The sequence below is a fragment of the Eumetopias jubatus genome, unplaced genomic scaffold (assembly GCF_037043125.1).
Source record: "Eumetopias jubatus isolate StellerSeaLion01/CBP00866 unplaced genomic scaffold, mEumJub1_p1.0 scaffold_11, whole genome shotgun sequence".
NCBI classification, from domain to species: Eukaryota; Metazoa; Chordata; class Mammalia; order Carnivora; family Otariidae; genus Eumetopias; species Eumetopias jubatus.
The window spans coordinates 30130760-30158444 of NW_028274817.1; the positions used below are offsets into that span (position 1 = coordinate 30130760).

The following is a 27685-nucleotide window of genomic DNA, read 5'->3' on the forward strand; positions in this document are numbered from 1 at the left end:
TTAAAAATATACGTCAATTCAAAAAAATCTACTTCAGTTCTGTCCTATGAATACATAAGGAAAAGGAAAGAAGTCAGAAACCTTACTTCCAAGCTCTTCTAGAGAAAAAGATCCCTGAACTTACTGGTTTTTATTTTGAAAAGTTATGCTCATAGGATAAAAATGTAGACGGTGGTGCTTGGTTTAGAATTTTTCATAATTTATTTAACCCGACGTGAAGTGTTTATATACAGGCACACCTCATTTTATTGTACTTTGCTTTTATTGCACTTCACAGATACTGTGTTTTATAAATTGAAGGTTTGGGGCAACCCTGCATGGAGCAAGTCTGTCGGCACCATTTTTCAATATAGCATTTGCTCACTGCATGTCTCTGTATCACGTTTTGATAATTCTTGCAATATTTCAAATTTTTTCATGATTTATATTTATTATGGTGATCTGTGGTCAGTGGTCTTTGATGTTAGTATTCTGATTATTTTGGAACGTCATGAACCACGTCCATATAAATGCTGAACTTAGTTGATAAATGTTGTGTGTGTTCTGACTGCTCCACCGACCACATGTTCCCCAGTCTCCCTCTTCTTGGGCCTCCCTATTTCCTGAAACACAACACTATTGAAATTAGACCAATTAATAACCCTACAATGGCTGGTAAGTGTTCAAATGAAAGGAAAAGTCACATGTCTCTCACTTTAAATCACAAGGTAGAAATGTTGAAGCTTAGTGACGAAGGCACGTCTTAAGCCGAGACAGGCTGAAAGAAAGCTGGGCTAGGCGTCTTGCACCAAACAGCCTCCTTGTGAATGCAAAAAAAGAGTTCTCGAAGGAAATTAAAAGTGCTACTCCAGTGAACACATGAATTGTATGAAAGCAAAACAGCCTACTGCAGTTATGGAGAAAGTTTGAGTGGTCTGGACAGAAGATCCAACCAGCCACGACAGTCCCGTAAGCCCAAGCCTAATCCGGAGCAAGGCCTTAACTGTCTTCGATCCTATGAAGGCTGAGAGAGGCGAGGAAGCTGTGGAAGAAAAGTGTGAAGCCAGCAGAGGGTGGTTCATGAGGTTTAAGGGAAGAGTCATCTGTAGCGCATGAAAGTGCAAGGGGAAGCAGCCAGTGCCGATGGAGAAGCTGCCGCAAGTCATCCAGAAGGTCTAGCTAAGATCAGTAACGAAGAGGCTGCACTGAACAACAGAATCTCAGTGTAGATGAAACAGCCTTGTACTGAAAGAAGATGCCATCTAGGACTTTCATAGCTAGAGAGGAGAAGTCCGTGCCTGGCTTCAAAGCTGCAAAGGATGGGCCAGTGCTCTGATTATTAGAGGCAACTATAGCCCGTGACTTTAAGTTGAAGCTGATGCTCATGGACCATTCCAGAAATCCCAGGCCCTTAAGAATTGTGCTACGTCTACTCTGCCTGTGCTCTCTACAAGAAATGACAAGAAATGATGACAGCACATAAAAGAGCTAGACATCTCAATATAAGGGAGATTTTCTTTTTGGTGTGTGGTGTTTATTTGTTAGTTTGGGGGGTATTTTTAATGACTGCAACAAAACCCATCTAAAATTGCAGCTTCTGGAAGAACCATTTATTCTAGTACCTCTCCTTGAACTTGACCTTGGCCTCTCGTGTGGCCTTGCATTGAAGAGCAGGTTCTCTGAAGACATCCTTGTTGATGACAGTTTTGTCCAAGTGGATATCGGCAGAGTACCTTGTAAGCATGAGATGACTGTAGTTATAAGCCTTCACAAAAGACTTGATCTTTGACCTCTTGGCAATTTCTTCTTGCCCATGGCAGCTGTCACTTTGGGGTAGTGGTCCATTCCAGCCACCAGAGCATGTAGGGACAGTCTGAGATGCCATCATTAATGTTCTTCAGGATGACCGCTTTGCATTGGGAATAGCGTCCAGCCAGGACCAGCACCACCTTCCCGGGTTTCATGAACTTGCCCATCTCGACACCAGCCACTCAAGCCTACAGCAGAAAGAAGGGAGATTTTCTAATAAAGCCCTTGAATGATGGAATGAGTCATCTCAGGGTACAGGGAATTCTGTCACTGGAAGTGAATTAGGAAAGGCTCACTGACCTCTTGACAGGAATGATAGTTTATAGGAGAATTAAGCATTGTGTAGGTGGTGGGATCTAGATGATCTATTAAGTTCCCTTTGGACTCTAAGATTTTATTATTTAAATTATTTCAATTGCTGCCTAAGCTTTAGAGACACAGCATAGTTTAAATATTTTCCTCAATTGACACAGAAATCCTGTATTTGATTTTTAGAGAACTAAAGTATCATATCTAACATTAAAAAATCTATCATTGTGGAGTAACATTCTCATTATTGGGATTATATCTTACGTTAGGCATCACTGTATTTCACCAGAGGTGTCTATAGGACTAACATTTTAGTCCATGGATTCCTCATGGGTAGAAGAATTGAAGCAGAACACCAGATTTAGCCTGTGTGTTGGAGATTTCCCACTATAACAAGATGTGAATGTGTTTTTAATTTCTAGTAGTGGTCCATACAGTAATGTCCAATGTTCCTTCTCAGTACGGATATTTCAGGTGCTTTCTAGCCTAACTCATACACATAGCAGAACGCTTTAAAAAAACACAAAAAGTATCCATGAAAAATAAGTCTTCTGTCTCTAGTGGCAGACATCGTTAGTTTTTTATTTTTGTCTTTATGCTTACAGATGTTTTCTATGCAAATAAAAGTAAATACATATATCCTTTTTTAAATACAAATGAGAACAAATGATAGAGAAACTGCTCTTTGCTTTTTAAAAAATGATTTAATATATGTTATAGATCTTCCCATGTCAGGACATAAATACCTACTTTATATAATTTTTAACGATTGAGATGTAATTCACATACCGTGAAATTCACCCTTTTCAAGTCCACAAGTTAGTCTTTTTTAAAAAATTTGTTCACAAAATTGTGCAACCGTTACCACTAATTACAGAACATTTTCATCAAAAGAAACCCTGTATCCATTAGCAGACACTTCACACACACACACACACACGCGCGCGCGCGCACACACACACACACCCGGTCCTTGGCAATCACCCTGCTGTCTCTGTGGATTTGCCTATTCTGAACATTCCGTATAAATAGAATCATACAATATATGGTGTATTTTGTCTAGCTTCTTTCACTTGGGACAATGATTTCAAGGTTCCTTTATGTTCTCTAACATGTATCAGTAGTTAATTCTTTCTATGGCTGAATAACATTTTATTGGATAGATATTGCAAAATTTTTTGTATATGCATCCATTGATGGATATTTGGCTTGTTTCCACTTTTTGGCTCTTATGAAGAATGCTGCCATGAACATTCATGTATACACATTTATGTGGCGTGTTACCTTCCTATTTTTAATAACTTCATAGTAACCCATCATGTGGATGCTCTGTAGTTTATTTAAATTGTCTCCTACTCAGGGCATTTGGATTAGTTGTAGACGCTGTAATCATATCTCTTGCAAACTGTCTTGCACATCCATTTCCGTGCAGCTTTGTGAGACAGCGTTCTAAGTGGTAGAATTACCACATCAAACGATATGTGTAATTTTTCATTTTGATTAATATATTGCCTCATTGCCTCCTGGAGAAATTTCATCAATTTATGCTTCCACATATCTGTTTCCCCACAGTTTTTTTTCTGTTATCTTTTTAATCTCTCTAGCATTTGTAATGTTCACTTTTATTCCTAATATTTCATGCTGACTCTTTTTGCCAGAGGTTTGGCACTGTTATTAGGCTAACTGCTCCTGTCCCCCAACACCCCAACTCTTGATTTTCTTGATTTGTATTAGTTTTGTTTTCTATTTTATTCCTTTGTGTTCTTTATTCTATACTTTTTGAAATTTTTTTTTTTTTTTTTTTTTTTTTAGCTTATTACATTGGATGCCTAGTCTTTTTTTTTTTGGGCCTTTCTTTTTTAATGTAAGCACTTAAGGTCATAAGCTTGCTTTCTTTTTTTTTTTAAGATTTTATTTATTTATTTGACAGAGAGAGAGCATAAGCAGGGGGAACGTCAGGCAAACGAAGAGGGAGAAGCAGGCTCTCCACTGAACAGGGAGCCTGACGTGGGGCTCGATCCCAGGACCCTGAGATCATGACCTGAGCTGAAGACAGACACTTCACTGACTGAGCCACCCAGGCGTCCGTATCATAAGCTTTCCTCTAAGCTTTGTTTTAGCTGCACCTCACAAGTTTTGCTGTGTTGTGTTTGTTATTCTTCCATTTTAAGCATTTTCTAATTTCTTTCGTGGTTTCTTTTTTGACCCTATGTGTAGTTTAGGAGTGTTTCTTGATATCCAAATTTGGATGGTTTTAGTTATCACTTATTGATTTTTAGCATAATTTCATAGTGAGAATAGAATATACTTTTTTAAAAAAAGATTTATTTATTTGAGAGAGAGAGAGTGCACTAGTTGGGGGGCAGAGGGAGAGAGAGAGAGCCTCAAGCAGACACCTTGCTGAGTGCAGAGCCCGTCTTGGGGCTCGATCCCACAACACTGAGAATCAGGACCTGAGCCAAAACCGAGAGTTGGATGCTTAACCAACTGTGCCACCCAGGTGCCCCTAGAATATACTTTGATTTTCAGTCCTTTTGATATTTGTTGAGATTCACTTTATGGCCTGGTATGTGGTCGATTTTTGCAAATATTCTGTGTGTGCTTGTAAAAACAAGATATTTTCTCCATTTGATGAAATAATGTTCCATGTATACTCAATAGATTAAACTGGATAATTGGATTCAAAGTATGTGTAATCTTACCAGATTATTTTTGTCTGCTTGTTCTATCAGTTACCGAGAGAGGTGGTTTAAAATATTCTAGGGGCACCTGGGTGGCTCAGATGGTTAAGCCTCTGCCTTTGGCTCAGGTCATGATTTCCAGGTCCTGGGATCAAGCCCCACGTCGGGCTCCCAGCTCAGCGGGGAGTCTGCTTCTCCCTCTGCCTCTCCCCCTGCTTGTGCTCTCTCTGCCTCTTTCTCTCTCTCTCTCTCTCTCAAATGAATAAATAAAATCTTTAAATAAAATATTCTAATCTGTGCATTTTTCAGTTTCTTAGTATTGTTCAGCCATTTTTGTTTTATATGTGTTTTGAAGCTATGTATTAATTGCATAAAAGTTTAGAATTTTTTTTGCCTTTCTTGTAAATTGAAACTTCTATCCTGATGTGGTCAGAAGGAGAAAGAATCCTCTGTCCCTCCTGCTTTTTTCTTCTCCTTTTTCCCCCAGTAACATCCTCCTTACACACACCTGGCTGTGGGAGTAACAGTAGCTTGACTGGAAGTTCAGCTCTATCTGTTGGGGAAAGCAACCACATTATTTGTAATTCAGTTTTCTCCCAATATGGTGTGTAACCATAGAAGGTCTTGGAAGAATGAAGGAAGTAATTCTGAAGGTTAGGGGAAAGGGTGTTTGGAAAACAATGGCTAAAGCTTCTTGACTAATAATATTATGTTGACTCCTTGCATCGAGCTTCCCTATATAATTTTTACTCACTTCTACCAGCTGTCAGGACCTATTTGTCTTCCTTGCTGATAGTTTTCATATTTGTCTGTTTCTCTTCTACCTCCCGTGTATTTGTCAGGGAGTTCATCTAGTTTCAAAGCTGGGAGGGACCTTAGAAGATTTTTCTAGCTGTCTTTTCTCACCCCCAGTACACTCGATAGATGAGGAAGCTCAGCTCCTTATAGGTGAATTAACTTTTTCAGAGTTCGACCTTTTAGCAGAGTGGAGATGAGAAACAAAGTCCCCTTTCCGATTCTCCTGTCTTATATTTCCTGCCTTTTTCCCCACTTGAAGTTGTCATGATAGTCACAGACCGAGCAACCTGCTGAATTACTGGACCGTTCTACCCATACAAGCTGCTACAAGCTATTTCTTCTTTGGACTCTCTTTGGTGCAGAGGACACTATGACCTCAGCGAAAACATGGATTCTACCTAAGCGTTTGCTTGTTGAAGTTAAAATCTCACCCGTAAATATGTCAGCTCTTTTCAGTTCAGCCACTCTTGGGGATTGGGGACAAACTGGTTTTCAGAGGGTCCAGAACCTCTTCAAATGCCTATTTCTGAGTTTGACCTGGCAGCAGACGTTCCTATGTATTTCACCAAGCACAGTAAGTTGGTTGGCTTCATCCTGCTGCAGCAGTTCTGCTGTAGTGCTTTTAATAGTCTGCTTTTTCTTTTTCTTTTTTTTAAAAAGATTTTATTTATTTATTTGAGAGAGAGAGAGAATGAGAGAGAGAGAGCATGAGAGGGAAGAGGGTCAGAGGGAGAAGTAGACTCCCTGCTGAGCAGGGAGCCCGATGCGGGACTCGATCCCGGGACTCCAGGATCATGACCTGAGCCGAAGGCAGTCGCTTAACCAACTGAGCCACCCAGGCGCCCCAATAGTCTGCTTTTTCTTCAGTTATGTGACTGTTAGCATGTATCCCATGGGTGTTCCCACTCCTTTGGATCATGCCAGTGCTTGGTATAGGAGCTTGTGGGGGCAAATGGACTTCCCCTTATGGTAAGTTCCATATGTCCCTCAAGCTGGTCATTGAATTTATGACCATGGCAAACATTTTCCACTGGTGATTTTCTAAGAATTTATCAAGTTGTAAACATCACAGGCTCTTTGCCCCTAAGTATATATGTTTGAAGGCTGGACTCTAGGAAATCCACTTTTTATTTTACTGCCCCCGCGCTCGCAGCATAAAAGTTGGAGAAGGTATCTGTGGGTTTGTGTAGCTGGTTCCCTTTCTTTGCTTTTTTTCCTCCTGTCCCACCATGTACATTTTTAATTATCTCTGTCTAAGCTTCCCTTTACTTTCTAGAGGGCCACTGTATGTGTTGAGGGTTCCCGACGGAATGCACCACACAGACGAACAGAAGGACAGAAGGTAATACTTTGAGGACTTCTGTCTGCCCCCTTTGGATTGGAGCACTGTTTCTGTGGCCTATGTTAATCTTAGAAATAACACTGTCAGGTGTTTTACCGACAAATATGGGTTTATTCAGGGATAGTGGAAAATTATAATTTGGGACGAGCAAGCTGAAGCAAAACCATAGGCAAGTCTGGAGAACAAAGAAGAAGAATGCTGTTTTAACAGAGGAAAGAGAAGCGTTGGGGGGGGGGTGGCTGTTATAAACAAAAAGGCCAAACGGTGAGTTCAAGGTGTAGTGGCTTTTCATTGACTGAGTTGTGACAATCTCTCATTGACCCTGCTGCGGCGGTGGCGACGGAGGGAACCTTCCTTCTTCATTTTGGAGTAGTGAAGTCGTATCTAAAGCAGTATATCATCTTGTAAGGTCTCTTCCTTTGGGTCTGCCATTGACCACCCGTGGTAGGGCATGAGAGCTCCCCCTTCTGGCCTCCTGACTCCATTCTAAATGAGGTTTCCTTTTATTAAGTTTCACATCTGTGGGGCTTGTTTCAGTATCTCTGATCCTTGCTCCTCTCCCAAGCTCAGTACACTGTAGTTCATCTTCTTGTGGCCTTAGAGCTTTTCATCAGTGATGAGGACAGATTTCAGTCTTGACAATGTATAGGAGTGAACTCGGTGTCCTGGGGGGAGGGAGGGGCATTCCAGGGTGAGTGAACAGTATAAGGGAGATAAAACGTGGACCAGAGCTAGGGACTCTGTGTGCTGGCAGTGGAGAGTGATGAGAATTAGCAAGTGACCAGGTCCTTACTAAAAGGTTTACATATAACTCCAAAGAGATGAATTTTTATGCTGATGACCCTGAGGAGCCACTGCAATATTTGTAAGCAGAGGGGTGACTTCTGAGTCACCTTTTAGCAATATTAGGCTCTCGCTCCCAGAAAGAATTGAAGGAGAGCAAGTCCCAAGATTAATCAGGAGATTAGTTGGAAGGCTGATAGAGTAATTCAAGCTAAAATAATGTGTCTGAACTAAGGTCTAATAGAAAGGAGAGAGAGGAGGAAGGATGGATTTGAAAGCCGGTTGAAGTCTTCACAGCTTGAATGGATGAAGGATTGAGAATGTGGGAAAGAATAAAGGATGAAGCCCTAGGTTTCTGGCTTGCACTGAGTTGGTGGAAGACCCGACATTCCCAGTGCCATAGAATACAACAGGAGTGGAGGTGGGGGGGGGAAGAAGCAAATCGTGTAGACAGGATGATGAGTTCAGTTTGGGACACATTAAAATCAAGGCACTCGTGTTGCCCCTGTGTTATCTAGTAGACAGTTGGCTCTGTGGTTCTGGATCTCAGAAGAGGTCTTGGCTTAAAATAAAAGAATTTTAGGTTACATGTTTTTGACCACAATGACAATTTTAAAATAACATAAATGTAAAATTTTTATTTTAGAAATTATCAGCAAACAGGTAGTAGTTGAAGCCAAGGGGATGTATGACATTGTTTGCTCAAGGTGGGCATATAAAGTGAGAAGGGCAGAAAATAAGTGAACCACCAGCATTGTAGAGAGAGCTGGGCAGAGAAGAGATCTCAAATTGTGCCATGAGGAAAACCAGGAGACCAAGACTGAGGGATTTAGGACGTGGTGGAAGAGATGTTTAATGTTTAATCTAGAGAGTAGTCTTCAGTGTCACGCTCCAGCGATGCCAGGTCAGGAAGGAGTGAACGTGGTCAGTGACTTGGATTTAGTTACTAGAGCCTCTTAGTGACTTTGGCGGGTTAGAGCAGTTGCATGTAATGCACTCATTTGCAGTTATGCTTTTATCCAGTCTTCTCCACTGGAGACATCTCTATATTGTCCACAGTACCTAACATATAGTAAGCACTCGATAAATATTTGTTGCATTAATAAATTTGAATGTGATCATCCTTACCATCAGGAGAAATCCTGATTGAAGTCTGGGTCTGCTCTGCTAAAAGTTTGGTATTTGGTGGATAGAGTAATAGTCTGCTAGATTCTGCTTCTGTTCACAAGGTATTTGTGGATAAAATCTTGAAAATTCTTAGTTAAAATAGTCAAGACAGTTTCTCACTTTGTTTTTCTTTGAGCATCAGGGGGTTTTAGCCTCCAAGATGATTAATCCTTATCCTTTATTTTGCAACGTTTTCTCTCTTTTGTTTCTTCTTCCTTGATATGTTGAAACTGCACTTTCTGTTGAGATGGCTTGGACCTTATTGAGAAAGAGCAGCATAGGAAGAGAATGTTGGGTTGTGTTCTAGGAGTCAGGTTATTTTGAAATGAACTCTGTGACTTTTTAAAAGGTACTGCAATGTAACAAAACTAACATCAATTGCAATATAAATTATACACGATTTAAGTTTATCTGCGAGTTTTAAAGAGCCTTTGAACATTTCATAATTGGTTAATTTGTTTGTTTTACATGGCCTTAGTCATTTGGGCTTCTGGAACATTATCATTTGTTAGAACCTAGCAGGAGTTTGTGTAGCTTCCCTTAAATAAAACTGTTCCTTTTTAAAGGGAGTAGCTCCCTCTGTAGTAGTAGCACTGGGGAGAAGGAGTGGGAGGAGGGGGGGTGTGGAGTACTATGTAGGAAAAAGGGAGTGTTAGGATGAATTTTCTATGTCAATTTGGCTATTTGGCTAAACATTCTAGATGTTTTTTTGGACATATTTTTAGATGAGGTTAACATTTAAATCAGTATACTTTGAGTAAAGCAGGTTACCCTCCATAGAGTGGGTGGGTCTTATCCGATTATTTGAAGGCCTTAATAGAGAAAGACTGAGCCACCCCAAAGAAAGAATTCTGCCGGCCACCCGACTACCTTGGGACTCAAGCTTCAACATCAGCCTACCAGCCTCCACAATTGTGTGAGCCAATTCCTTACAATCTTTATCCCCCCTCCCTCTCTCTCTCTCTTTCTCTGTGTGTGTGTGTTTTATATATAAATATATAGGGGCGCCTGTATGTTTTATATATGTATACACACACACACATTATATATAATGTGTATATATAAATATATAGGGGCGCCTGGCTGGCTCTGTTGGTAGAGCATGCGACTCTTGATCTCGGGGTTGTGAGCTCAAGCCCCATGTTGAGTGTAGAGCTTACTTAAAAAATTATGTATATATATATAATATATTTTTATATTTAATGTTTTACATATACATATAAAATATATATACATATATATAAAATCTCATATATATAATCTCTCTTTCTCTCTCTCTCTATATAAAATCTCTTATTGCTTCTTTTTGGACAGCCCTCACTAGTGTAAGGGGAAACACAGCTTTGCTTCATTATTTTAAATATTTTTGCTTTCCATGTCTACCTCCGTATCTCTTCTTGGTTTGGTGCTTTCTGGAAATGTGCGACACACTTGATTACAGATGCAGGTCAGCGAACATGCTGGGACCTCCCTGTGCATGGAGTAAGGTACATAGCTCCCTATTTGGTGGCTCCTAGCTGAATAAGTCTAGGTCTCTGCTCCTGAGGAGTTTAAGACCGGAAGTGAGCAAGCATCTGTGAGATAAGGCAGTTGGTGATGGGTTCTGTAAGAGAACGCTAAGCAGCATGCAGTAGAAATCAGAAGGGAGTGATGACTTCTGCTTGGCTGGTTGGGGAAGTTTGGGACTGGTCCTTAAGGACAGCGGGGTTTAAATTACTGCCTTGTGGTAGAGGAAGTGGAGCCCTACAAGCACATCCCAGAAAGAGGTAATATGATGAACAAAGGCCCAGGACTCAGGAAGTAGGGGGTGCACGGGGAATAAGAAAAACATGTGACTGTTATTTTACAGGAATACTCTCTAGCGAGCTATTTTCAGAATGAAATGGACCCTAGAAAAGAGACAGCTTGCCGTTTCCTCTCAGCAGCTGTGGGCAGGAATGAATGCAAATATGTGCAAATGCTTGTATACACGTGTGCTCCGCCTTCTTCCACCGGGGTTGCATCGTTTAGAGACGCCATAGCCTTATCTTCTAATCTGGTCTCTTCTACTATCTGGGATGGACTGAATTTTACCTCTGGGCTCAGCATCACTCAGAGGATGGAAGGCAAATGAAGCTTGAGGGTTCACAATCCCTACTTCACAATTGTGCTCTGAGCTTGTCTCACGTTGGCCATTGGGGCTTGCTCCTGGGGAACGTGGCTGGGGGAGGCCCTGTGAGGTATTTTGGTTGTTGTTAGTGAGGTATTCTTTGCTCTGAGGTATTCTGTAATAACTCAAATGAGATGGCGTATATGAAAGCACTTTGTAAACTGCAAAGTCCTGAACAGATGCAGTCATTATTATGTTGTTTTTTTTTTTTTCTACAGACAGTGGACGCTATGTTAGTGTTATATTTAAGTTTTGGAGCAGAGGTCTTAACTCTAACTTTCTGTAATCAAGTATTGGTATAACAGCGTTTTTTTTTCTTAAGATTTATTTATTTGAGAGAGAGAGAGAGAGAGTGTGTGCATGTGCATGAGCAGGGGGAGGGGCAGAGGGAGAGGGAGACTCCTCAAGCAGACTCCCTATGGAGCTCAGAGCCCGATGTGGGGCTTGATCCCAGGACCCTGAGATCATGACCTGAGCTGAAATCTGGAGTCTGACGCTTAACCGGCTGAGCCCCCTGGGTGCCCTGCTGCTTTTTTTTTTTTTCTTCCTTTAAGTTACTTTTATTTTCCTGATGGGCCATTTTGAAACCTCATTCGAAGGATTTAATTAGTAGAGGCTGCAAAAAGAACTCCTTTGTGTCGCCTATAGCAGTCCTGTAGCACATTCTTATTTCATAATCCCTAAATATGGGTCCAGCTGGTAATCCAAGTCACATAGATTTAAGTTTTAAACACTTTTGGTTAGGTTTATTGAGGTGTAATTTACATATAGAAAAAAAATTCTCCCCCTTTAGTGTATAGTTCTGAGTTTTGACAAAGCTGTAATAGTCATGTCACCAGCACCCCAATAAAGATACAGGACCTTTCTGTGACCAACCAGATTCACTTGCTGCGTTGTCAGCCTGTTATCTCATTCTGGCCTCCAGTAAGCACTGATTTGTTCTCTACCCCTATACTCTTGCCTTTCCCAGTTTGTCATATAAGTATTTAGTCTTGTGAATCTGGCTCCTTTTACTTACTTAGCATAACATCTTTGAGACTCATTCAGACTGTTGCATGGATCAGTAGTCTGTTCCTTTTTATTGCTGAGTGATATCTTTTGGTATGAATGTACTACTGTTTATCCATTCACCACTTGGAGAACACTTGGACTGTTTTCAGATTGGGATGACTATAAATAAAGCTGCCATAAACATTTGTTTATAGATTTGTGTGTGAACCTATGTTTTCATTTCATAGGGTAAATATCTTTGGGTAGCCTTGATGGATCATATGGTCAGTGTATGTTTAACTTTATAAAAAAATGTCAGACTATTTTTACCAGCAGTGTATGAGAATTTCAGTTGCTCAGCATCATCCTTGCTAGCACCTTGGTATTGTATTTAAAAATTTTTTTTAGCCATTCTGTAGGTAGTAAGATAACTAATTGTATTTTTTTAATGAATGTTTTTAAATTTTTTGTTTTGTTTTGTTTTTTTTGAAGAGTTCGTTTCATTTGACACAGAGAGAGAGAGCACAAGCAGGGGGAGCAGCAGAGGGAGAGGGAAAAGCAGGCTCCCCATTGAGCAGGGAGCCCGATGTGAGGCTCCATCCCAGGACCCTGCGATTGTGACCTGAGCCAAAGGCAGACGCCCAACTGACTGAGCTACCTACCCAGGTGCCCCTAATGAATGAATTTTGTATGTAAATTATACCCCAGTAGTTGATCATTTTTTGAAAAGCACCAGCAACAAAGTAGGAAAAAGCAGTAGTAACATAGAAAAGTGACTAAGGTTGAATATCTAAGGAAGAGAAGGAACTCATAAAATTAAAAAGGAAAGCACAAATGGTAAATGATTGAAATGGTAAATTCACAGAAAAAGATGTGTGAATAGCCAGTAAGTATAATACAGGTTCCCTAGCTAAGTATCAGGAAATTCAATGGTTGTTGTTTTTTTTTTTTAAGAAAATTCAATTCCTTATTCTATGGGTTTTGGAACAAGTTGATGGTGTCTATAAAAACAATACATATACCCTTCATTCCAGTGATTCTGCTTTGAAGACTGAATTGAATAAAGTGTTTCACATGTGTGCAAAGATGTATGAACAGTGTTAACCTTAAAAATAAAGCTGTCAGTTATTTTACCAGTAAAAATGGGTTTATTTGGGAAGAATAGTAGAGAATTGCAATTCAGGACATGCCAACTTGGCAAAACCATAGGCAAATCCAGAGAACAAAGGAGAGGAGCACTCTTATAGAGGAAAGGAGGTAGTTGGGGGATGCTGTTATAAACAAAACGTTCGTGGGAGCAAACTGGGAGTTCGAAGTATAGTGGCTTCTCATTGGCTGAGTCATGACAATCTCTCATTGGCTGGGTTCTTGCTAGGGGAGGAGAAAACCTTTATTCCTCCTGCTGGAATAGTAAAGTAGTATTCACTTGGGACTTAGAAGGTATGTCTAAGTTGATGGGGAGTGGTAACACATGAGACCTTACCCCTTTTGGCCTCCCGACTTCAGTTTAATGAGGTTTCCCTTTATTAATTTTCACAATAAGAATGTTCATATAATATTACTTGTATGAGGAACTGTTGGAAGCTCCCTAAATATGTACCAAAGAGGAGAATGGATAAAGAATTACCTTACTGTCTAAATTTGCATGTACCTAATAACTAATGATTTTGAGCATCTTTTCATGTGTTTCTTGGCTACTCTTAAATCTTTTGGTTAAGTATCAATTTGGAACTTTTTTTTTAATAATTTTTTATTGTTATGTTAATCGCCATACATTACATCATTAGTTTTTGATGTAGTGTTCCATGATTCATTGTTCGTGCATAACACCCAGTGCTCCACGCAGAATGTGCCCTCTTTAATACCCATCACCAGGCTAACCCACCCCCCCACCCCCCTCCCCTCTAGAACCCTCAGTTGGTTTTTCAGAGTCCATCATCTCTAATGGTTCGTCTCCCCCTCCGACTTACTCCCCTTCATTCTTCCCCTCCTGCTATCTTCTTCTTTTTTTTTTCTTAACATATATTGCATTATTTGTTTCAGAAGTACAGATCCGTGATTCATCAGTCTTGTACAATTTGGAACTTTTGCTCGTTAAAAATAGGTTGTCTTTATTGTCAAATTGTAACTGTTCTTCATTATTATTATTATTATTGTTGTTGTTGTTGTTGTTATTTGTAATTCAGTTCCCTCCCCCCTTGTATTTGTTCCTGAAAGATCATGGATGCAAATTCTTTATCAGATATGTGGTTTGCGGATAACTTTTTCCTAGTTTGTGGCTTGTCTTTTCATTCTATTGATAGTATCTTTCTCAGAACAAGAGATTCTAATTTTGATAAAGACCACTTTATTAGTTTTTTTTTAAAGATGTATTTATTCATTTTAGAGAGAGAGTGTGCACAGGCATGCGAGGGGGAGGTAGGGGCAAAGGGAGAGAACCCTTAAGCAGACTCTTTGCTGGGCTCAGGGCCAAAGTTGGGTTTGATCTCGGGCCCCATGAGATCATGACCTGAGGCAAAACCAAGAGTTGGATGCTCAACTGACTGAGCCACCAAGGCGCCCCCCAATCAGGTTTTATTTTTTTAAGATTTATTGTAGTTTTCATGTATAGCTATAAGATATTTGCCTATCCTAAGATCCTAAAGGTTTTCTTGTATCTTTTCTCCCAGAAGTTTTATAGTTTTGCATTTTATATTAGTTCTGTGATCCATTTTGAGTTAAAGTTTTATTTTCTAGGAATCATTTCATTTGTTTTAACTCAGAGAATAAATATAGTTTGGAAGTGTAATTGTAGGACTCATTGTCTCTGGTTGGTATTTTGGAAACATGGCTTTGTCAATGACTTTTAAGCTCCTTGACCAGCAGTAAGATATATAGTTGACTTTGTGACTTAGTTACTCAAAAGGGTATGTACCTGAAATAAAAGTTTCATGAAAGAATACTTACCCTAATACCAGTATTTATTCTGGGGCACCTGGGTGGCTCAGTCGTTAAGTGTCTGCCTTCAGCTCAGGTCATGGTCCCAGGGTCCCGGGATCGAGCCCCGCATCAGGCTCCCTGCTCTGCGGGAAGCCTGCTTCTTCCCTTTCCCGCTCCCCCTGCTTGTGTTCCCTCTCTCACTGTGTTTCTCTCTGTCAAATAAATAAGTAAAATCTTTAAAAAAAAAAAAACCCAATATTTATTCTTACTATGTTTTTCCTGCAGTTCTGTGTCATTAAAAACAAATGCATGTCCTGACCTATTAAAGAGATTTCATATTCCACTAAGGGACCCAGATCAGTGAAAAACTCTGGCTTAACTCTTAGTTAGAACTTACAACCCTCACCACTTCCACTCATAAACGTAACTTGTTTTTACCATTTTCTTTCTGCTAAGTAGTAATCCTACTCAGTTTTTCTCTAAACACAATTTAATTTTTGTTACAACTGAAAATAGTAGAAAGAATTTACCGTAGAAGCAGAGATTTTTCTCTCCGTTATTTTAGTTGTGATAAAATCTTAGCATCTGTTAAAATGGTGATGCTCAGCCCTTGGGGAGCTATAAAACCTTTGGTGTTTGTGTTTCACTGTCTATCCCTATCTTAGTCAAGTTTTTTTTGTTCTTTTTTTACTTCTGAGTAACAGAAACACAGCTACCACTGGCTTAAGGAACGGTTTTATGGGGAGGAGTCAAGGGCAGTGAACTGGCAAGGCTCAGTAACCTTGCAGCTACTGTAGCATTTGTGTTTTGGGCTACACTGGCTTCATCTTTTTTTTTTTTTTAAGATTTTATTTATTTATTTGAGAGAGAGAGAGCGTGCCCATGTGCGCACATACCCCCACGAGTTGGGGGAGTGGCAGAGGGAGAAGCATACTCCCTGCTGAGCATTAAGCCCGTTGCGGAGCTCGATCTCAGGACTCCAAGATCATGACCTGAGCTGAAGGCAGACACTTAACCGACTGAGCCACCCAGGCGCCCCTCCATTGGCTTCATTTTGCTTCTTTCTGTGTGATTCTTTCATCCCTCTCTCTCTGAAGACTGCCTTTCTCTGATTCTCTTTGCACATGGCTGCCCCAAGACCTTGAGTTTGCGTCAATCCATCCTAGAATTACTTTGCTCCAGTGCCCAGGAGAGACAGTATAATTAGTTTGGGGCAAGTTTCACTCCGGGTCTAGTTAGTTTGCCCAAGTGGGGTGGGACCAGAAAATACAACCCTTGCCTCTTGCTGTGCATAGAAGGTATGCAGTTCTCAGAGACTGAGAAGAGTCTCCCACAAGTTTAGCAAGTGCTGATTGGCATACATTTATCTTTTAATATGTATTTAAATTAATTTGGTTTTCAGAATGCAGAAGTTCAGAAAAAGTTTGTAGGGATTAAAAAACAAAACTAAAGTAAGTTAGGGATTGCAAAACCAGAAAATTCACACTGTCATCTAAGAATGACTTTTTTTTTTAAAGATTTTTTATTTATTTATTCATGAGAGAGAGAGAGAGAGGCAGAGGGAGAAGCAGGCTCCCAAGGAAGCAGGGAGCCCGATGCGGGGCTCGATCCCAGGACCCTAGGATCATGACCTGAGGCGAAGGCAGACGCTTAACCATCTGAGCCACCCAGGCGCCCCAAGAATGACTTTTTATTTCCTTCATTTTTTATGTAATTGAACTTATACATAGAAATCAAGTTTAATGTATTGAGTACAGAGTGCTCTTTATTTTTCTATGTTTTATTTTATTTTTTTTTAGAGAGAGAGAAGGTATGAGCAGGGGAAGAGTGGAGGGGGGAAGAGAGAGAGAACATCCTAAGTAGGCTCCACGCCCAGTGTGGAGCCCAGTGTGGAGCCCAGTGTGGAGCCCAGTGTGCGGCTTGATCTCACAACCTTGAGATCATGGCCTGATCTATAACCGAGAGTCAGATGCTCCACCAACTGAGCCACCCAGGCACCCCTGGAGTACTCTTTATTTTAAAAGATGGCAGTCATTGACATAAAAATATCTGTGGTTTCAACAACTGAGGGAGTTTGAGGTTAAAGAAAATAGAAATTTAAAATATCAAACATGTATTACAGATTAAAACCGCAATAAGTGTTTTCTCATGGTTTGCATGAAGGCACTTAATTTGAAGAGTTTTCATTTTGATATATTAAAATTCAAAGTCATCTCCAAGTTGGGAGGGGAAGATAAGAAACTAACATTTATTACAGTTCTGCTTAGTTAGGCACTTAACATTGTATTATTCTAGCCAGCCCTTATAACTACCCTTTGAGAATTAGGTGTTATCATCCCATGGCCAATGGAGAAATTAAATCCCAGGAGAAAGAGGAAATTCGTGACCAGCCTAGGATTTAAGCTCAAATCTGCTTGACTTGAAAGTCTCTTTTCTCTCCACTTTACCGTTTGGGAGTAAGAAAAGGTTATTTGCAAAACCATTCAAAGGAGGCTGTAAGTAGGACTATACAGAAACTACCTAGCTCATTTTCTTGTCTGTATACTTAAGACTCAGTTTCAGAGTTAAATGTGTGGCAACCATTTCTCCAATATCTGGAGCAAAAAGAGAGTCCTATCAGTTATCTAATTAATGTTAGTCACTTAAGCACCTGGATTTTTCAGAGGTGACCAAAGGGATAAGTCAATATTTAAAAATAGCGATAGGTTCCTCAGTTTGGAAAAAAAATTGTGTTTCAACGTTATATTCTAAAGATTAATGCATGCTAAATTGGGAATTGGAGGGGAAAAGGGAAAGCTGACCTTTCTTGTCTGAATAAACAGGAAAAGGAAAGCAAAGACTGGCTAAATAGTTGTAAAGCAGTATTTTCAGTTTTCCTTTTTTAATGTGAAAAATCAGAAGAAATATATGCTTCAGAAATGTTTGTTGAAGACAAATATTTATAACATAAGTGCTTTATGGTTTAGTTAGATAAAACAAATTTAAATTGTTTGTTATTGATGATGTTAACCTGACAGAGGCAAAGCTATCCTTCAAATATTCATATTTTTACCTGTGAGTTAATGAGAGTTTACCTTTTAATTTATCAACCTAAATGGCTTTGGCAAATAAAATTAAAATGAATCACCATTTGGTTTCTTGTAATTTCAGACTCAGTCTGAAAAAATTTCAAACCACGGCAAGGGCGTAATTCCTAAAATAACTAATTTTTGCCTTTTGGGTGGTGAAGAATATTCCTTAAAGTTCTAGCAAAAGATAAGAATGTGCTCGCTTTGTAGGTAATCTGATCAAATGTGGTCTCCCTGGTTTCTCACTTAAGATTAATTTGATATGAATTAAATCTAGCTTAATGCTTTATATATTAAGAATTCACATATATATATAAAATTATATATATAAAAGAATTCCCTTTTTAAGAAAGAGGGACGGGGGATGTGGATGAGCTCGATGTTCCAGAATTTATATTGCTGCTATCCTTCAGGACATGAAAAGTAGGAATGAAGATTGTTTAGTTCTTTAATTGTTTGGCCATTCTTTAGAAACTTATCTTTTCTGGTTAAGGAACAAACTAATATAGCATGACATGCTTTAAGCGTCAAACATCACAGAGTCCAGACCAAATTGTTATCAGCATTTCTGTTCTAAAAGTACCTAATTAAAAGTAACCCTGAGGGGTGCCTGGGTGGCTCAGATGGTTGAGCGTCTGCCTTCGGCTCAGGTCATGATCCCAGGGTCCTGGGATCGAGTTCCGCATTGGGCTCCCTGCTCAGTGGGAAGCCTGCTTCTCCCTCTGCCTCTCTCTCTCTCTGTCTCTCATGAATAAAAAAAAAAAAAAAAAAAAAGTAACCCTGAGTTACTGGCTCAGATGTTGGCCTAAGCTTAGGGAAAATGAAGCACGCTTAGAGTTAATGGGTTGAACCAAATGTCGTCTTACTTCTCTTCAGTGCCCCTAATGTGTTTGTCATTGGTATGCCTAGAGCAGGCAATGGAAACTTATTAATGACAGAATTTTTTTCTTCTGAAGCAAAACCCTCTTGGCCTCTTCACCTTACGTTCTTTCTGACTTCCTGACCCCCTTTTCTTATTCCCCAAAGTTCAGCACATAAACAGGTCAAAGTACAACTAAGCTTCCGCCTAGTGGTGAGCATGTTCTGGGGGTCATAGACTTTATTTAAAGAATTAATCTATTGATCAAAGTCAGCTTCTTGCCACCCTTTCAGGATTGAAATTCTAACTAGTCTGTTTTCACATCTTCCATCTTAAGACACCTAATCCACCCTGATGCTCTGGCTGCTGCTGGGTTAAATCTGAGAACATTACCAGGAGTCAGTTTTGCATATTCACACTTAATTGTTGGGTTTCTGATAAACTACTTCTCTGCTCTTTCTTTAACTTCTTTGCTTCCAGTTTCTGTTTCTTGGTTCTTTTGCTAAGCTATCTGAGTATCAGTAATGAAGAACATTTTCCTTTTCCTTTTGACCAGATTCAGGACCAGTTCCTGAGTTCTCCTGGTTCAGATCTCTGCAAGGCACTGTATGTGCTCTTATCCATGTTGGGCCCCTAAGCTCCCCTCCACCTTATTTTAGAGAAGGGTGGGAGGAGCAGAGGGAGAGAGAGAATCTGAAGCAGGCTCCATGCCCAGTGTGGAGCCCGATGCGGGGCTCGATCTCACAACTCTGAGATCATGACCTGAGCGGAAATCAAGAGTCGGACGCTTAACCAGCCACCCAGGCGCCCCACGTCCTGCTTTTAAATAAAAATTTTGTAATACTTTCTTAACCAGAAATAATGTTCACAGATAATATAACCTACCTCTACATATAATGCCATGATTGTAATATAAAGGGTGAGTGAATGTGACGTCTAATAACACAGCATGCTTTCCAGGATGTAACTGTTGTACCAGAAGATGGAATGAAGCAATGGATGTTTGTACCTACTTCTAAAGAGCGAGTTTGGGTTTGTGAGAAGTAAGAAGATAGTTCTGTATAAGAAGCTGGGAAAATAAAAAAAATCAGTGAGGCACATGAACCATAAAATAAAAATGTTAGGATATGTAACAACTGACCAGACTTGTTTGTATATGATAAGAGAAAGAAGGAATTCGTTGAAGTAGAGGAAGCATGCCAGGACAAATGATAGACTGTCAAAATGGGGAAAATGAGGAAGTGTGATACTTCTCACACATGACCTGGGCCAGATTTATAGGTCTAGTGACAAAATAACTCCCTTTGTTGTGATACGGGGCAGGGGACTGATATTTTCAAATACTACCCCCAGTCGAGGCATATTTTTAGGTTCTCAGCACTTGAAAAAATCTTGAAGACCATATCCTTCTTTAGGTGGTAAGGAATAGAGGATGGTTTAAGAAGAGAAACAAACAAGAAGCTATACAGAAGTTGGGCAATAGATGTCTCTGCACAGAGAAGATGGAAAAACAGGCAGCTCCTAAATACTTCCCGGATGGTCTTTCAGAGCTGAGGGTTTTTAGTGTTATAATTTTTTTTTTCAAAGATTTTATTTGAGAAAGAGCAAGAACGAGAGAGAGAAAAAGAGAGTAGGAGCAGGGGGAGCAGAGGGAGAGGGAGAAGCAGGCTCCCCGCTGAGCAGGGAGCCCGATGCAGGGCTCGATCCCGGGTCTCCGGGATCATGACCTGAGCGGAAGGCAGACGCTTAACCGACAGAGCCACCCAGGTGTCCCCAAATTTTTAAAAAGCATATATAGCATGGGGTGCCTGGGTAGCTCAGTCAGTTAAGTGTCCTAGTCTCTCAATTCAGGTCTTGATCTCAGGGTCGTGATTTCAGGTTCCATGTTGGGCTACATGCTGGGTGTGGCGCCTACTTTAAAAATATATATATATGCATGCACATATATACATGTATATGGCATGACAATAATCTGAAATAGTAAACATAACTTTCGAGAGCCATGTGGTTTATGTGTCTAATTTAATGACATTTTGTTTGAAACTTATTAAAAAGAAAGCCATAACCTCTGACCTTGTTGCAAAGGTTTCATTGTTTTTGCAGTAATGCCACTATTGCACTAAAAACCCTTTTCAACAATGGGTTGTTGAGAAATGTTTTAATATATAGAGCATGGAGTGAGTACATCTTTTAATTTTGAGACAATGTCTTTATTTGATTCAAACTTCTATCTCCATAAAGACTTTGCCCTAAATTATTAGGCTTTTATCTTATTATTTTTTAAAAACATTTATTTATTAGAGAGAGAGAGAGTGTGTGAGCAGGGGGAAGGGCAGAGGGAAAGAATCGCAAGCAGACTCCCCACTGAGTGTGGAGCTTGATAACCGGGCTCGATCCCTCGACCCTGAGATCACGACCTGAGCCTAAATCAAGAGTCAGACACTTAACCGACCGAGCCAGCCAGGCACCCTCTCTTAGCTTCTTATAAAAGCTACCTACTATTAGTATACCCAAGAGTGCTCCTGATATCATGTGTGTTGGATTTAGTCTGCTAGAACATTCCTCTCTTTTGGGATATGGGGCAATTCTTTGTTGCCTGGGACTGCTCCAAGCATGCTGTGACTCTGGTCTCTGCCCACCAAATGTTAGTAGTTTCCCCAAATAATTAGGAGTTGTAAAAGCACCTCAACACATTTCCAGAATGCTCCCTAGGGAGGGGAAATCACTGACTTAATGGCTCTACCTTGCTATGAGTACATGCATGCCTGCATTTCTGAAAACAACCTTCACAAATTTCATTTATGACTTAAAAACAGGGGCCCCTGGCTGGCACAGTTGGGGGAGCAGGTGACTCTTGATCTCAGGGTTGTGAGTTTGAGCTCCATGTTGGGTGTAGCAATGACTCAAATAAATAAAACTTAAAAAAAAAAAACATTGACAGTGCTTCTCCATGTTCTCTTACAAGGAGGATCTTTTACACAGTGTGACTATTATGGGGTGAATTGTGTCCCCTGCCAAATTCAGATATTGAAGTCCTAACCCCCAGTATCTCAGAATTTGACTGTGTTTGGAGATGGCTATTTTAGCCTGGGCCCTAATCCCGTATGACCGATGTCCTATATAAGGAAGAGGAGCTTAGGACCCAGAGGGAAGAGCAGGTGAAGACCTGGAGAGAAGGCAGCCATTTGCAATCAAGGAGAGGGGCCTGAGAAGAAAGTGATCTTGCCAACACCTGTAAGGAAGAGTTCCAGCCTCTAGAATAGTGAGACAGTACATTTCTGTTATTTAAGTCCCCAGGTCTGTGCTACTTGGTTATGGCGGCCCCAACAAACGAATCCAGTGACTGACCCATACATCTAGATGTGGGTTACCCGCCATGCCGGCACACAAGGGTGACAGCGTAATTGAGTGGTTGTCATTCATGTTTTCAGGGATAGAATCCTGACTCATCCACTTAGTCATCATGACCTTGGGCACTCTAACCTGAAGGCTCCTTTTTTATTTCTATTTTTAAAGATTTTATTTATTCATTTGAGATCGGGGGCGGGGGGAGCATGAGCAGCGGGAGAGGCGGAGGGAGGATCAGACTCCCCACTGATCCAGGAGCCCGATGTGGTGCTCGATCCCAGGACCTGGAGATCATGACCTGAGTCAAAGGCAGACACTTAACCATCTGAGCCACCCAGGAACCCCAAGGCTCCATATTTTTTTTATCCATAAAATGAGGCTCATAATGCCTTCGTCACTGGGTTGTTGTGAAGATTAGGTGAAGTAAGTCCTGTAAGGAGCCTGGCACATTGAAGACTTCTATAAATATTAGTTCCCTTTTCATCTTCCTCCACTTTTAGATCGGTTTTGCATTTTCTAAAAGGATGTGATGGCATGCTTGGGAGGCGAGCCTTTCTTGTAGGAATTTCAGGCTGCCTGACCACTGGATCGGGGATGGTTTGGGAGCGGTTGGGCTCTCTCAATATCCTTGTACTCAATAATGCACATAGAATGCTTTGCCATTTACAAACACATAGCAATTCACTCTCAGCTATATGTGATGCGCAAGGATGAACCCTAACTGTGCCTCAGGAGAGATTATTGTAACCTTTGTTTTGCTTGTCTAACTTCATTTAAGACACAGGAGACCTGTCTTCTGGGAATTCATTGGGTTAAGTCCTTCTCTGCGTTCCATAGCACCATAGCTCACATACCTTTATTCATAACGTGTATATGCTCTATTTGAATGTTCGGTTTTCCCCATGAGATTGAGTTCTCTGAAAGTGGTGGCTCTTCCTTATTCATCTTTGGATGCCGGATGCCCTGTGCAGTGCCTGCTTCTTTGTAGGTATGCTATAAATTATGTATCGCTAACAATTTTTGAATGATGGTAAGCACTAGGTACTTTTATTTTTTATTGTTTTTTGCACCAGGTACTTTTAATGTCCACTTTACAGATGAGAATTATGTGTTCAGGGTTACACGGTTCATAGGTAAGCTAGCATCTGAGCTCAGGTTGGCTATCTGAGGAGTCCATGTTCTTAAGCATGATACCAGAATGCCTCCCCCTGAGGATGAAAGAGTTATCATCTGGGATATTGTAGGGCAGGGTTAGCCAGAGAGAATGTGGAGCGTCTCATGGGGAGCATCAGGAGCCTGAAGTACATCTTACCTGGAGGCAAGTTGGTGTGTGTGCGTGCCAGAGTGTGTGTTTCCTGAGGCTTAGAAAGGAAGTTCTGTTTTATTGTACACACTTTTTTCCTATATTATATCAACTATTAGTAATGAAGGTGCAGACAGTGAATTGTATCTCTGAAATGCATTTTGATCATTATCAATGTGTTTATATAGTGAGGAAGAGTGATTTTTTTCTTGCCATAAGCCCCCTAGATCTCTCAATATGCACATTATCATTACCCCTGACTCCTTCATACATTATGAGATTTACGTTGATAGCAGAATTAAGGCAGTTGATATGCCTTTAGGGAATTTGCTATATTTTTAGTGGAAATAAGGTGAGGAAAGGTGATGATACATACTGCTCAGATTTCTCGATTCCTTGGGCAATGGACCACGGTAGAATTTTTCTTTTTAAATAACAGTTTACCCCTTTATTACCAACATGTTTTTCATTTTAAATACTTTGGTTAAATATTTTCTTGCTGACGCATGGTCATCTTTACAGCTATTGCTGCAGAGTGTTTTAGAGATGCCCTTAGGATTTGTTGAGACTTGCAGAAATATTTGCTTCTATAATATATGATCTCAGGTGGTTATGCTCTTCTTACCTTCATTGAACTGGTATTTATGATTTTCCTCTTTTTATTGCTATCGGATGTCATGTGGTCGCATTGTCAGTGTGCCTTCCTGTAGCTGCCTCCTGGCCCCCTTCTGATTTGTTGCAGGCACAAAACCAGTTTGCCAAGCTTCTTAAGAATTGTACTCGAAGGACCAAGGGGCATTTCAGTTACAAAGTGAATGTTCATTTGTGCTTGAGCTTTGTGACATCTGTTTCGGCTCTAAGGCCTCTTATTATTTACTTACTTCTTTGCTGCAGTTTGAATAAAGTTCCCACAAAATGGGTTCATTCTAAGCATTATATTGTAAAATGTTAGACATTTTCATTTTATGGGTTAAAAAGAATTATTTGGCTTAATATTCAAGGAATATTCCAGCAGATTGTCTCAGTGACGTTTTGTAACTGGATATATTGGAAAGTAAAATCCTTTCTGCTTTGCCGAAAGAAATGGTGCTGTCATTTATTCTGTTGAAAAGGGGGAGGAAAGTCAACAAGTATTTTCAATGGTAGTTTTGTGACCTGCATTTATTTAGGTACTTTGCAGGTGAGTAACTGAGTTCTAATTCTTTTTTTTTAAGATTGTTTATTTGGGAAAGAGAAAGAGAGAGAGAGTGAGCACAAGTTGAGGGAGAAGCAGAGGGAGAGGGACAAGCAGACTCTGCTGAGCGCAGAGCCCGGTGCGGGGCTAGATCTTACAAACCTGAGATCATGACCTGAGCCAAAATCAAGAGTCGGACACTCAACCAACGGAGCCACCCAGGAGCCTCCTGAGTTATAATTCTTGATCCAGAAGAGATTCCTGGCTTAGATTCCTGGTTTCATCACTTCTGGCTTATCTGACATTGGACAGATCTCAAGGTCCTCATTGGTAAATTTCAGATAATTATGTCTACCTTCAAGGAGAGTGAGAATTACTGAAAATATACACACTGGTTGCTTAGGGGAGTGCTTGGCAAGTAGTTACTTTTTCATCAAATACCTACTAACGTATGGTTAATCCTGGTCCGTGATGTACATCTAGCAACTGTTGATAAGTAATTATAAATTGAAGGCCTAATATCTTCTGGAATAGTTTAAACCATACATGCCCTTTTTTTGCATTCTCCTTTTATTCTCCTGCTTTACAGTACTCAAAGCAGCTTTAACTTACCTTATAGCTGCTGCTATCACTGCTCTCCTTGTAGTTTATTAGGTGAATGAATGGACAGCAGGGGAAATAAGTAGGATAAATACTATCACCTGTTTTATAGATAAGACTAATGAGGCTTAGAAAGGTAACTGGCCCAAAGTCACATGGCTGGAAACTGGTTGAGCGAGAACTGAAACCCAGGTCTTTGGCCTCATCATCCTAGAAGCAGTGAGCATAGAATCACTTATTTGAAGTGTCTTCCACAGAAATGAACCTAGCAAAGTCAACATTTAAAAAGTATTTGTGTACCGTGGAAGTGGCTATAATGGATCCTATGGACCAAGTAAAGATTAAAAGGTAGTAAAAGAAGAAGGGTAATACCAGCCCTTACTTTTCCTGGTTTTCTTTATTCCCTAATTGGCCACTGTGCATTCTTTTCTAAGGATAATTCTGAACTTTGTTGGAATTTGATGGAAGTATTGCTTTTCCTGACAGTCATCAGTTTGGTTAATGGCACCATCATCCATCAGTCACTCAAGATACAAAAACGTTAGTGATATTTTTAACTCCTTCCATCCATCCAGTTAGTTACATTATTAGCTCACTCCACTCCATCCTCATTGCCACTATGTTGTTTCCAGATCTACCTGCCACTCCTTTAGACTATTAGGATGATTGCAAATTGTTCTTGCAATTACTCTCTGCACCTCTCCATTGGTCTTCCACACTGTGGTTGGTGCTCCCCAGTTCCTCTAGCTTGATTTTCACTCGCTTCTCACTGGTGCCCAAGTTTGTACACTTAACCTCTATTGTGGTACATTTGTCCTGAGGTAGAAATCACATGGAAAAGACAAGAGGAGTACTTGATACTTACCCTTTATTTACCAGCTTCCAAAATAATGAGCTGGCTTTTTAGCAACTTCCGAAGATGATCAAGGATCATTTTTAGCATCCTTATGAACTCCTGCATTTAAACATATATGACGTGCTTCAATCCTTGTGGTTATTACCCTTAAGGATGCTGAAATGATCCCATATTTGGTCAATGGAGGCTTATTTGTGTTGGTTTCAAGTCCTCTTGGCATGGCCCTAATAGTTTTTGATGACTTCCTTGCTTTTCAATGTAAGCTTTTCCAGTCTCCTTGCCTACATTTTCTGCTCTAGACCCCATAATCAGCCATTTAAAAAACGGCGTTCTTGGGCGCCAGGGTGGCTCAGTTGGTTAAGCGACTGCCTTCGGCTCAGGTCATGATCCTGGAGTCCTGGGATCGAGTCCCACATCGGGCTCCCTGCTCAGCGGGAGTCTGCTTCTCCCTCTGACCCTCCCCTCTCTCATGCTCTCTCTCTCTCTCTCTCTCTCATTCTCTCTCTCAAATAAATAAATAAAATCTTTAAAAAAAATAAAAAAAAATGGCGTTCTTGTTCCTTTTTTTGCGGGGGGGGGATGTAATTTAGATATACTATCTAGCTGGTAGGAGCATTATTACTACTAGGATGGTCATTGTGTTGAAGCCTTCTTCTGGCACACAGCTAGAATTTTCCTTTAAGATAAACTATATCCCGTGTTCTTTTTGATGATGCCAATCCAAATTTAAGGCTACATGATTTTTACTTAACCTCATTGATAGCACATCTCTATCCCCTTTCAACAAATCCAAAAATTCCGTGACCCCTACATAATTATTTTGTTTATCACAGTATACATCCTCAATAGCCTCAGAATAACAATATCAACAATACCATCAACAACAGGATTATTGGAAGCAATTTACAATTTATGTCTGTGTGTGTGCACATGGACACGTGCATGCTTACACACTTGTGCTCATGGGCAGGTGTTTTTGTCCTTAAGGTATATCCCACCAGAAATATATAGTTAAGTTGTGTTTTAAAGTCACTCCATATAGATACAAGATTTTATTTATTTATTTATTTTGAGAGAGAGAGAGAGCATGCAAGCAAGGGGAGGGGCAGAGGCAGAGGGACAGAGAGAATCTCCAGCAGACTTCACGCTGAGCCCGGAGCCTGATGTGGGGCTCGATCTCACGACCCTGAGATCATGACCTACGCTGAAATCAAAAGTCAGATGCTTAACCGCCTGAGCCCCCCAGGTGACCCCTCAACCAGTCTGCTCTTGAGGAATATTTGGACTGTTTCTGCTTTTGCAAATGGTACTGCAACAAAGGCCTTGTGGAGGATAATAAGAAGACCTTTAGTTAGATCTCTAAGAAAATTTCTACCTTAAATGAAACTTACAGACATCCTGTGTAGTCTGATAATGGAAATGTGGAATATTCAACTAGTGAGTTAATGCTGGTATGATTGAGCTTTTTGTGGTGATGTAGGTTATTATGTTAGCAGTTAATATGTTCAGGGTTTGTATTCAGTTCCCTCATTATTGGCCATAGTGCATCAC

At 40.3% G+C, this 27685-nt stretch overlaps 1 protein-coding gene and 1 pseudogene across 2 annotated transcripts in view; one reads left to right on the plus strand and one right to left on the minus strand.

Annotated features, from left to right (window-relative positions):
- KLHL13 (kelch like family member 13) overlaps positions 1–27685 on the plus strand; it is a 200025-nt gene that overhangs the window by 30805 nt on the left and 141535 nt on the right. The window lies entirely within an intron of this gene.
- Positions 1562–1965, minus strand: LOC114196998 (large ribosomal subunit protein eL27 pseudogene; annotated as a pseudogene).